Source organism: Bicyclus anynana, chromosome 10 (genome assembly GCF_947172395.1).
Source record: "Bicyclus anynana chromosome 10, ilBicAnyn1.1, whole genome shotgun sequence".
Taxonomy (NCBI): Eukaryota; Metazoa; Arthropoda; class Insecta; order Lepidoptera; family Nymphalidae; genus Bicyclus; species Bicyclus anynana.
In genome coordinates, this window is record NC_069092.1 from 16,789,261 (window position 1) to 16,803,342 (window position 14,082).

Below are 14,082 nucleotides of genomic sequence, written 5' to 3' on the forward strand. Positions count from 1 at the left end.
TAACTTTCACGCTATATTTATTACTTGTTTTTAAATATAAACTTTAAAAATTCGCCGATAACTGGTTTTTGGACTTTCGCGATGAGGCGTGTTCGTATAATTGACTACCTACTTACTTTTTGTACATTAAATAAGTTCGCGCTTGACCATGATCTCACCTGATGGTAAGTGTAAATAGGATAAATAGCTAGAAAATACCTAAGATATAAGAGTCAGGTAAAACAGACTTGGGAGAGACGAATATAATTCCATGGATTGGAAAATAACCCAATACTTTGATTTGGTCAGTGTCACGAGTAACTGAAACTTGACTTCACGAACAAGCTACTAGATTGTTAAGGTTAGCCGCATTTGATTTTTATTAGTCTCACCCGGGATTCGAACCCTGAACTCTATGACTAATAAGTGCTTGTTAATTTTCCGCACGGCATCGAGAGCCAGCACAGTTGAACTATTCACTAACTTTCGTCTATTAGCCACCTAATAAATAATTAACATCAAATCAACAACAACCGCCATTTTCATATTCCGTAAAGCCCGTCGTTATTGTTAACGAAAATCAGAATATCAAACACAATGATTAGTAATTTTGATCATTTAATTTTAAAAATTAGTAGTGAATAGGAAATCACCTAACTAAAGATTTCCTAACAATAGCTATTTTAGTTGGTAATTAGTTTCGTCGTTCGTTGGTCGCGTACCTGCCTATAACACAGAATAGTATACATATTGTGTGTACAAGTCTATATCCACTAGAGTTAGTCAAAGTTAGTGAACAGGCCAGCAGGTCAAACCACATGGAACTAACATTACCATAATGTTTTATTCGGTATTTCGATTTCGTTCCGGTTCCTGTGATTGCTCTATGGTTGTCTTTGATTAAGGTCAAATCTACATATATGATTTATTATTCACGTAATGAACAAAATTTTAAAAATTTAAGAAACCATTTTTGGGATAACTTGGATATTATTTATAGAAAAATATAATATATAAAGACAATACATACGCGTACCGTATCCGTATACTTACCTATATATATATTTTATGAATGGAAACTGTACCATAATAGGTGCGTTTAGGACTGGCATTGAAAAATTAATACTATTTATGATTTGTTCGTTTAGGTTTTGAGTTTTAAATATAATTTTGAGAAGTTACATACGGCAATAGCCTATTTACTGTTGTCGGTCTTACTGTAGGGTAGAACTCTAAAAATGAATTCGAAATTTGAAAAATCTCGGTTACCTACAACAAATCGTGGAGCCAAGGTCGTCTAGAATAATTAATCAGATTTGCGGTCTTAAGACAAAACGTGATCTTATTGAAACAATGCCTAGTTAAGTTAGCAATACGATTGAGTTCCTTGTAATTTAATAATAAGTTACAGTCTAAAGTTATTGACCTTCGACAGCTTAACATTCGATGATTGATATGTTTCGCTCTAAAGCAATGACTTGAACCATTGCGGTAGCGCTCGTAACGTTTGTCTTTAAAAAGTACTAGACCATCGGGTCAAATATCTATAAATACGAGACCATTGATCAACGGCTTTTGGAGCGCATTTAACATCCAAGAGGTAAGAGTTTAGAAACCCATTGTCGAACTCTGAATAAAATTACTAAAACGACTTGAGACTGGAGTATAAAATTGGAATATCTATGATCGTTGTCAAAAGCGTTAGCTTTTAGCGTTGTCTGTTCTGTGGTCAAGCACATGTCTACCTTGTACCTAGTATTTAAAATTTTCCATGGCACCAACGATTTTAATAGAGTTACGTGGCAATACTGCCAGCCTTCTGAGCACTTTACCAATGAACATCACGATTCAGACGAATTCTATGACGTCTAAGTCTAGATATACCTACAAAATTAAATTTAGTATATTTCCTTTTTTTATTTTTATCATAATATGTAATTAATATAATAGTTTTAGGTAGTCATTATAAGTAGGTAGTTATTAAATTATTTTAAAATGTTCTTGTATATACCCAAATGTAATTTATTATAATTATGTATATAAGTTCCATTCCGCCGTTCCTTTGTATGCTGAGTTTGAATTACATAACAAAGATGTTGATGCTGTTAATTGATAGAATATTTTAAGAGGAAGATTTATAGATAGTTTTTTATAAATAATGTTTCAGAGTATCCAAGCCGAAGTCGCTAGTGTTCGCTAGTATAAAAGTAAGTCTCAGTTTAGGCGTGTTGCTTGTTGGTATCCGTGTGGTAAGTTTTCTTTGTGTAAGTTATTGTTCAGTTGTCGGCGAGCGATCGCGATTGTACTAATTTATATTTTTGTGTTGTCTATGCGTCTTGCATTTAAACTGCCTCGTAGGTCCAGTGGTTACTCCACAGGACGTCAGATCACGAGGTATTGGGTTCGAGTCCTGGGTCGAAGATTCATCGGATCAGGACGAAGATTGTTCGGAAAGGAATTTTATTGAAAAGAGATATGCTAAAAAGGTGATGCGTTGAAAAATAAAATAGAATTAAATAAAAGATAACTTCATCGTTCTCACTACTTAATGAACACCGTAGTATAATACTATTTAAAATTATTAAGAGGAAAGATTTGTTTGTTTGTTAGGTCGAAAATATTAGGCCGATTTGAAAACCTCTTTCACCAATGGAACGCTACGTTATCAGGGAGCAACATGGGCTATATATTCCCTCGGTAACGAGAACAATGCGGGTGAAACTGCGGGTTTCTGCTAGTAGTAGGTATCCATATTAGACCATAGGTACCAGATTACTATAATCCGCATATCAAAATGTTCAACACTTAGCAAATCGAAGTCACGAAGCATCTTTAATGCTACCACGGTTACCACGGTTTTGACCGATTTAATTAGCAAATAACATCGTAATTACAGACGCTTAGTTTGGGGCCAAATGTTGGGCCACTATTTGAACTGCTTCCGGTTTTAATTATTATTAAAAGTTTAATGAAGTTGACGTAATAATTGTGTAAATAAACATTTAATTACTGCATATATCTACGTAAACACATACCTATACGTACCTTACCTTACCTTATCAGCCGATAGATGTCCACTGCTGGACATAATATGCTTCTTGCACGGACTTCTAAGCACAACGGTCTCGAGCCGTCGGCATCCAGCGGCTCCCTGCATCCCGCTTTATATCCTCGGTCCACCTAGTGGGTGGTCGACCAACACTGCGCTTTCCGGTGCGGGGTCGCCATTCCAGCACCTAGGGACCCCAACGTCCATCGGTTCTTCGAACTATGTGGCCTGCCCATTGAAACTTCAGCTTCGCGACTCGCTGAGCTATGTCAGTGACTTTGGTTCGTCTGCGGATCTTCTCATTTCTGATTCGATCACGCAGTGAAACTCCAAGCATAGCTCGCTCCATCGCTAGCTGAGCGACTTTGAGCCTTCTGATATGGCCTACAGTCAGACAAATACATATTTATATTATAAGTACAAATTATTAAATGAAATGTACAATAAGATCTAATCTAAAATCACATCAAAATCTATTACTACATAGAATATTCATTGAAAATCTCTTAGAAAGTAGCCTCAAAATATTTTTTTTTCTAGACGTTAGCTATAAAATTCTACAAAAAATTCGACTAATCCCATAATATTCCATATATGGGCAATACCCTGGCCGTGTACAGTTGAGGCCTTGCTAATGGCACGCGACAGGGTGATGGATCGTCCCCCTCTCTCCCCGCCCGCGCGCCGCCCGCACCCCCGCACGCACCGTGAATTAGCTCCTCAAGAGATGAACGAATATTGGGGACTTGTACTTAATACAGAAAAATCTTGTATAGTCATAAAAACATGAATAGAATCATAACAATCATAACCAAAGTCCGTGAGTGTGCAATCCGAGAGGTTCAATTCCTAGCCACTGGATTGTTTTCATATGCATTTAATTGAGACTTCGCTCGCTTCGCTCGAATACTATAATGAAACGAAATGTCTGGAATTAAAATCATCAATACTACATAATATAAATAAAATTCAAGTTCTGTCTGTGATTTCAGATACCTAATGCTAGCCATTGACAAGGTCAATTATTCTCACGTTTCTGAAAAGCAAACGGCAGTACCCACGCGGCACACTATACAAGTCATGTACGCAGTGACCAATACACGATCAATAATAGTCGTGGGTGCTACAGAAACGTGAGAATAACTGACCGTTTGTGGCTAGCGTAACTGAGTATATAAGCACCTATTATAGTTATTTATTCGATACAAAACCACAAACAAGCGTTCTTAAAATTTTTGCGTCTTTCTTTCTGTTTGTCCGGGCTAACCGTTGGAACGAAAGAAACGATTTTAACGGGACTTTCACTGGAATATAGAGGAGATTGTGGAGCAACAACGAAAAAATCCGTGCTTCCGAAAAAATGAATTTTGTGGGCGTCCGCTAGTGTACCTACCTACTTATATACCATAATCTAACAGTAACACATGTATCATGTATAATCTAACAGTGCAAATGTCCTGGGTTCTGTCCTCCCGGTGGACTATTGTAGTTGTACGGTTTCTACGCTGTTTTTTCAATCAAGAATTAAACTAAAGAAACTGCACTGACTCTGTGTTGCCTGCACTTCATAATCGCCATCATGTTCGACTACTTGATGACAGCTTCTAACTTCTACGAGTAACTTCTAGGTGTAGCGATTAAGAAAGAGGGTTAGTAGGGTTTATGCACCTATGGATTGCGACATTGCTGATTGGGATCCAAATCCAGAACGTCAAGAATATTGGAAAGGATTTGTTCTAGAATCATAACAACTACCTATTGTTTATTATATCTTTTTGTTAATCGGATCGTAAAACTCAAGAGCAGGTGAAAGGCAATAATTACCAAGCTAAGTAGGTACTTAATTATTTTTCCTATTAGGTAACTTGTTGGGCATAAAAAGTAGACAGTATTGCTAAGTACTAACTGCCTTATTGGTTCAGTAATTAGCATGTGAAACTTCGAATCACTAAGTCCTAGGTTAAACTTCTGGGTTGGGCTATGTACCTACCTAATACTTACTAATATTTTATTTTTCTTAGGAATTTTCAGGTCGGAGTTGGGAAAATGTTGGTGTTAAAACCCCGTGCATCAAAAAACATATTATGCCATTGTAATTATCAAATTCCCTCATATATTTATAATCCGTTTTTTAATTTTAATTTCTAATAAAATATAAAAATAAATCAAATCCGCTGCGGGTCATTTGAGTGCCCAGGCGGTGGTCAGGGCTCCAGATTGAGGAACCTCCTCACAATGCACGTCGTCTCAAGAATCACTGCCTTCTGTATCCGACTTCTGATCCAACAGTTAAGTGAAAGCTTCTTAAGATGTTAATTGGATCTTTTCGCTATAAGACTATTGACTGAAACAACTTTTCCGAATTGAAACAATTGTTCCGACGAACAACAATAGTTGACTCAACATTCCACATGGCGGTAATCTCGTGAGCAAGGTCCAAGTATTTATTAAGTCATGGTCATTATCATTAGCATCTGATATTGATCGTTAAATAATAAAAAAATGATCACCACCGCATTATCAAGCCCGCCAACCCGCATTGCAACAAGTTAGTGAATCTAATCATTTTTTATTATTATTAAAAAAACTGTTACAACCACATATTACATGAGTAACAGGTATGCAAAATTTAACCCAAAAGTTCTCTTAAAACATAAACTTTGAAATGCAAATTAAAATGATTTGTCAATCTAATCCGACCACGAGACCGTATACCGTACGTCAGCGGGTAACACTCCATTAAATTAGCCCTCAGTTTAAACTGCCCTTGCTTCTACCCTTGCTCTAAAGTTAAACAGGGGAGGATTCAATTCCTTTCACTCAGCCTTTTGGGCGTGTAAGTCGGGGCTTATCGTATTACTTATCTGGATAATAAACCGAAATGACATTTCGTTGGTATATTTATATACTTATTCTGATATACACATAGGTACCTACACAAATACTTTGTTACTGCTTCACGCAGTATCTAATCCAATCCAATACTAAAAAATCCCTGGGTCTTGCGATATTTGTAAATAACTGAATTTCACAAGGACGATGTCTCCTTAATATTTATTACACAATGGCGTCTGCTAGTAGAGTCCTTTTCATTAAACAAGTTTCATTTCGGCTAAAAGAGAAAGAAAGAGAAGAAAGCCACTACCAAATGACAATAACTGCGTCTGGGAACTACTTTCATGAAAAGGACTTTTAGTAGGTCGATACCTATTATATAGCCAGATTCATATTATAACTGAATTCTTATACGAATTTTAACGACAAATCTCAGAGTAAGAATGACAAAATAATAGCGAAGACAAAAAATATGGAATAGATGTAGAAAAAAGGTAGGTGGGCAAAACCTACCTAACCTACATATGCAAACGCGGACGGAATGGCAGGCACAAATATTTTTTTGTAATAGTTAATATGAATTGATATTCATTGTTTAATGGTATTAAAGCGTAGACAAAGCAAGGTCGGCGAACATTGCCACGCCTTTGTTATAAGTAGTTTTTGCAAAATGATGGCGACTCCTTGATAACGATAATCACGCGCCTTTCATTGTCGAGTAAGAATACAATTACAATGAGAAACTTAACTCAAACGCTAAATTCGTTTATTTCAATTACCTAGGTTTACTTTACAAGCACTTTTGAAAAGTCAAGTTATGTCACTATTTAATGGTGATAATTAAAGTCGAAAACTTAAAATTAAAGTAACAAATCTTCCCTTTAAATCATGCCCACGTGGAGTGATGGCAACAGTAGGTATCTACTTCCGCGTTGAACAGCCAGGCTGGCGCTGATCCCTTGCGCAATAAGTCACTAATCGAGGCAACTAGCCGTTAACAATATAGAATTGAAAATTTTTGAAATTAATTACACTTTCGATCAAGTCATCAATATTTTCTTTCAGTGCGCTTTCATAGTTTGAGACCCACTCGAGTACCTAGGTATATTTGGCGACATTCGCTTGTTCTTCCTCACTTTAACCCCTACAGAACTTTTAAACGACTCTACTGATTTTCATCAAACATGTCTTAGAACACTCGAACATCACCTTTCATACAAAACAAACTAAATTGAAATCGCTTCATCGTTTGCGTCGGGGGTTAAAAAGGCAATAGGGGGATATTTAGAAATGCAGATCTTTACGGTCTCTAGTAAAATTGGTTGTGCTTCTGTCTTCTGTCTGTCCTGTTCTGTCGTCCTTCGTTGTCAGTTCGCTAACACCAGATAAATTGGTTTTGGGAACAGTTCCGCACACGACCTCATGTATCATGTCATGGTTCTATGTTCCATAGTTATTATGCTCTTTTAAAAGAGAAGAGGCCTATGCCCTGTAGTGATGTGCTATTAAAAATAGGCAAAAATGATCAGGCTAAGCCATTGATCTCCTATTAAAACGTGGATGCACAATCAGCGACCAAAAAATGTCCCCACTTAATGAGTGCCAAACACAACATCTTGGCACTCAATTCAAGTATTTGAAAATTCAACCAATTCAACTTAAGGTAGAATTTGCTCTGAATTTGGGATTTTATTGAATACTAGCGGACGCCCGCGACTTCGTCTGCGTGAAACCCTACTACTACGCCTACCCCTACCCTATTCTACCCCTACCATACCCCTACCCTACCCCTATATTTTATACTCTACCCCTATGGTAGGGATCATGCGACGGCGACGGAAGCTTAAAAATTGGAGTAACTTCTCCCGTTTTCTCAACATTTCCCTTCACTGCTCTGCTCCTATTGACGGTAGCGTAATGAAAAGTATACTGTAACCTGCCCAGGAGTATGAAGAATAATTGTGTCAAGTTTTGTTAAAATCCGTCGAGTAGTTTTTGTTTCTACAACGAACATACCACGCGACGGAAGCTTAATAAACTGAGTAACATCTCCCGTTTTCCCAACATTTCCCTTCACAGCTCTGCTCTTATTGATCGTAGCGTGATGAAAAGTATACTGTAACCTGCCCAGGAGTATGAAGAATAATTGTACCAAGTTTCGTTAAAATCGGTCGAGTAGTTTTTGTTTCTATAAAGAACATACAGACAGACAGACAGACAGACAAAAATTTTACTGATTGCATTTTTGGCATCAGTATCGACCACTAATCACCCTCTGATAGTTATTTTGGAAATATATTTCATGTACAGAATTGACCTCTCTACAGATTTATTATAAGTATAGATTGGACTATATTTGAAGGCCTATGTGTATAATTTTCTTTACCAATAATTGTAAAACTGTCAAAGCAAAAACGGCTAACTTTTATATGAAATTTTCTACATGATTGTGCATCCTTTTATTGTAAGAGGTCAATGGGCTAAGCATATATACGACGTGCCCAGTGTTAATAGTATCGATATTATATCTAAATTCAAAGATATTTATTTTTAAATTCCACCAACGCGAGTATAACGCGAAGTGATCCATCAAAAACAAAAAGTAGGTACGATGATCGGGAGTCGAAACTCGTCGACCAACATTAGTAAGTGCCAAAACTTCTGCCAACAGTTTAGCGGACGATTAAAGTTGAACAATTTTAGGACGGGGCCTACCTTACTATATAAATATCTAAATAGGTACGCAGTTGTTAGACTAGAGCTCAGATATCTAATTTATAGGTAAGCTTAGTCTGAGGGGTATGAGATAAGTAGGTACCTATAATATACCTACATAAATCTAAGCTGCAGCACAGAAAACATACGTAGGTAGAAGTGGCTGCAGTCAGATTCAGATAAGCATAGATAATTAGGTACCTACCTACCTACGAAAAATATATTCAGCCAAACTTGAACGTAGAACCTCGTTCTTTGTCAGCAATCCTATGAGGATTTGGAGCTAAAACATAGTGTTGATTAAAGCCTCAATGGTTTCCGTTGTACTCTTTTACATAATTATGTTTTATGTGACTAAGATTAAAATATTTTCTTGTAATTTTACAAGAAAATATTAAACGACTTTAGGTTGGATTCACATATCCTGCCTTTAAATGATGAAAAAATACCGCCACAAAACATCTCAATCTACCGAAATTCCGTTGACATTATGCCGCAAAAAACACACAGAAATTTGAAAGCCTCGCTAACGAAAACGTCAATCTTGGATATAGAAATAAAAATATAATTCTCGTGTATTTTCCGTAATACGGTGATCCATCACTGGGAAGGACACGGACGGACAGATTTTGAGAGAAACGTAATGGGACACGTGCGCTTTCTACGCTTATTTTAATCAAAATGTACGTACCAAAAGGATGGGAATTTGTAAAATAAATATATTTATTTACCAATTGCTGAGGAAATTCGTGGTGAAATAATAGGTAATCCATGGTATTTTGTCTATGTAAAAATATTCTTAACAACGAAAAACCCATTGGATATGCATTGAATATTATGAGGAAAAGTCTAAAATCATTTTACAATTTTATATAGGTACTTACCAACCCTTCCTATTTTAAAAAAGTTAGGTAAATGACCTACTGGTAGGTTAGGTTAGGTTAGGTTAGGTTACGCATGATATTTCCGGCTTCTGGCTCCTAAACTTATTAGAGCTGCTGGGGCTCTTAGTAGACTGCTCCCAAACATAGGTGGTCCAAATTCTGGGTGTCGCCGCCTTTACACAGGCGTTATTCGATCAATGGCCATGTATGGAGCTCCAATTTGGGCAAACGCTCTCACAGTCCGAAATAGACCTTTTTTGCGTAGACCACAAAGGATCATGGCGGTAAGAGTGGCAAGGGGGTATCGTACTATATCTCGCGAAGCTGCTTGTGTCCTGGCCGGAACTTCACCATGGGATTTGGACGCGAAACTATTGTCGAGTGTATATTGGAGGAAGGTGGCAGAAAAATCCCGAGGCCATGATATCCTTCCAGAGTTGCTTGGCAGATGGCGACGATTAGCTCAGTCGGAACTCCTCTACCACTGGAGAGAGAGACTTGAGATGCCTGGTGCAGGTCATAGAACGATCGAAGCTATTCGGCCGATCCTTGACAAATGGGTCAATAGAAAGCACGGACAGCTCACCTTCCACCTAACACAGATCCTTTCGGGGCATGGCTGCTTCGGAAGGTACCTGTGTAGGGTGGCTGGTCGTGAACCCACCGAAGTGTGTCACGAATGCGGCTGTGTTTCCGATACTGCGCAACACACACTGGCTGAGTGCTCAAGATGGGCAGCTCAACGGGTGAATTTATCTGCCGTAGTAGGCCAGGATCTCTCTTTGCCGGCCGTCGTCAATGCCATGGCTGACAGCGAGAGCTCTTGGGAAGCAGTGGTCAATTTCTGTGAGGTTGTTATATCACAGAAGGAAATGGCAGAGCGGGCTAGAGAAGATGACCCAGAGTCTCAAACAATACGCCGCAGAAGACCAGGACGCAGGCAGCGAGCTTACGAACGACGCCTTCCCCCCTGATGAGGATCTCCGGGCGATAGACACGGGGAGCCTATCATCCGACGGAGCACTTGTCCTCAAGATAAATAACGTGCTGGGTATTCCGGCGATTTTTAGCGTAAAGAGACTCGTGTGTCTCTAAGTGAAGATTCTCCTTGAGATGACGCTGACTGGGTCGCGGAAGAGTCGAAGTACCCGTGACCCAATGTCATGGCGGAAAGATGGAACACCGTGGGGTTTTGTTACGCATGATGGTTTTGGAAAAGGTACTCGTATGTAGTGTACTTAGGAAGAAATTCTTGCAGATTACGTCTAGCGGCTGATATGATAACTAATGTTTTAAGAGGCAATTTGAATTTAATTTGAATTTCAAGAAATTTGTATTAGCAGACTGCAGTTGAGAAGATGACTGGTGGTAGGTATTAAAGCTGCCCAAGCTTTTAAAGCCAATATTTAGTGATCGTTTCAAAGTCAAACCTACCTCCTATAACAATAATGGCCTAGCCTTGTAACCTAGACTATTTAAATAAGTAGGTGCTGACGATAGCGGCATGTCATTTTCACTGGAATTAGATAGGAAGGTTTCTATAACACAAAGACGTGAACAAAAGATTTTGTAGGTAGGTCGAAACGCTGATAAATCATCACGTCAGTGTTGTATAAACTGTTTAATTTAGGCAGAGCTACCGATTCTCCGCCGACATACTCTCAGTAGCCCATAATATGTAATCGCTATCACATTAATGCTCTCAGATCCCTCAAGTAGTAGTATTTGCGAGACAATGCCCCCGCGTCCCGGCCGCGCGATCCATCATTCTGTCAGCGACCGTCCCCCGGTGCAGACGTCTCCCGCACAATGTATTTGCGCCAAATCCCTGGCCATTGTGTGCCCGAGCATTGTTAGCTTCCGATTTTTCGATGCTTTTTGCGATATCGGTTTCGGGGATTCGAGGATTTTGGGTTGTGGAACAAATATTTATGAGAGTAAAGGCCTTTGAAATGGTATAACTACTGTTGCCATTTTAAATTTTTAAGTGGGTGCCATGTGAACCTGCATGAGTTCAAATAACAAAGTCAAGATAACATAAATAGCATTCCGTTCAAATTATCGTGATATTATTCCCGGTGATGTATTAATTCAAGCCATGTAAGAACATCAACAACAACAGCCATTAGAAAAGCTGAGGACCGGACTGTGTGGAGGGGAATCGTTAACAACGCATCAAAGGGACTGCAGTGCGGACACGACCTTCAGAAATGAAGAATGCGGCCAAGAAGAAGAGAAGAACATCATAAAGATTAAGATTTTTAAGACAGAGTTCTTTCATAGAGCTCTATCAGAAACGACCTAATTTAATACAAAACCGATTTAGCACCGCTTTCAAAGTGATCACGTTCTACATGCGCCTTCATCATGTAGAACGTAGTATGAGGTTATTTTTCGCTTTTTAGTTTAGTTAGTCTACTGTAATTTATTTTTTATTTTTAACCGACTTCAAAAAGGAGGAGGTTCTCAATTCGGTCGGTATTTTTTTTTTTTTTTTATGTACACCGATTACTCAAAGACGCCTGGACCGATTTCTAAAATTCTTTTTTTGTTTGAAACGGTATAGTCCCCATTTGGTCCCATTGCCATCATGTCAAGATCTGATGATGGAATCCTGGAGAAATTGAGGGGAACTTTCGAAAATTATATGGGTGTCTTGTGTGTTCGTAAACTTTTCCATTAAGTACTTTTAAGAACTACAATTTCATGAAGGTTTAGATTCGATCTGATGATGGAGCCATAAACCAGACGAGGGAACTCCTCGGCGTTTTACAGCAGTTACCTTGTGTTTGGGCTTGATTAATTTGTATTAATGACAACTTTCTACATAGATAGGTTGTGACTGTCATTTAGGGGTTTGGTGATGAAGACCAAGGACAATTAAGGGAACTCCTTAACAGTTTACAGTATCTACCTTGTGTTTGGCCTTGATTAATTCGTATTGCTGAGAACTTTCTAGCTAGATGAGTTGTGTCTGTTATTAGGGGTCTGATGATGAAGACCAAGGTCAATTAAGGGAACCCCTTAACGGTTTACGGTAGCTACCTTGTGCTTGGGCTTGATTAATTAATAAGACTGAATCATGCCAACCGTATTTCAAACAACTAAAAATATTGACCCTGCCCTGCATATATATTTTTGAAATATGTAAATTTGTGAGAAAAAATTTTCATTTTTACGAAAAAGTCGATAACTCTTATAAACCACGGCGCTTCCGCGAAAAAAACGAAAATAAACTAATTTACCCTCTTTCAAAATTAATACTCCACAGCTCCGGCCCATACGCAATGTCAATAAAAATTTACAACAACCTTCCAGACCGTATACGTAATGAGGCGAAAGATATTGCTTTCAAAAAGAAATTAAGGGACTTTCTGGTCGAAAAGTGCTATTACACGGTGAATGACTACTTGAATGACAAATAAAAACAAAAAATAAAATCGGTCTCCCTATCACTCACTCGACAAAAGGCTACGCCCAAACTGGGTATCCATAACTTGCATTATGTAATAAAATGTAACTTGTAATTATTATTATTATATTGTATAATGTAATGTATGGTATTGCTTGATATTAAATAAATAAATAAATAATTTGTATTGCTGAGAATTTTGTACCAAGATGGGTTGTGACTGTCATTAGGGGTCTGATGTATTCGTTTGAGATGAAATTTTACACTAAAAATGGAAAAATAATAAAAATTTTAATAAAAAAAATACAACCGACTTCAAAACCTAAAAACGTACCCACTAAACTAAAAAGTGAAAAATAACATCATAATATGTTCTACCTGCTGATCAGTATGAAGGCGGTGCTTAGCCGGTGTTGTCTTAATTTAAGCCATTTCTGACAGGACCACATGAAACAACACTGTTTGCAAAATCTAAATCTATAAGATATTCTCACATGGCTTGAATTAATACGTCACCGGCTTAGCACCGCCTTCATACTGATCAGCAGGTAGAACATATTATGATGTTATTTTTCACTTTTTAGTTTAGTGGGTACGTTTTTAGGTTTTGAAGTCGGTTGTATTTTTTTTATTAAAATTTTTATTATTTAACGTTTTGTGTTATAATTAATGTGTACTACGTCGGCTGTATTTTTTTTTTATTTTTCCATTTTTAGTGTATAATCATACTAGATTTAGTTAAAAAAAATTACCTTTCGTAGGTATGTTGCTATGAATCATGTTAAAACCTTCGATGGAGTAGACTTGTCTGATTACAACAAATTAATGATTAGGCGACAAGATAAAAAAGCATTGCTAGAGATTGATTTGAATTCCATCTCAAAGCCCAAGCACAAGGTAGCTACTCTAAACCGTTGAGGAGCTCCATTAACTGTCATTCGTCTTTATCACTAGACCCCTAATGTCACAACCCATCTAGGTGGAAAGTTCTTAACAATACAAAATAAACAAGCCCAATCACGAGATAGGTAAACCATTGAGGAGATTTCTTGACTGTCCATTGTCTTCATCATCAGACTCCTAATGACAGTCACGACCGACGTAGGTGCAAAGTCAATAGCAAGGTAGCTACTTCATCAGACCCCTTATGACAGTTACAACCCATCTAGGTGGAAAGTCCTTGTTAATACAAATTAATTGAACCCAAA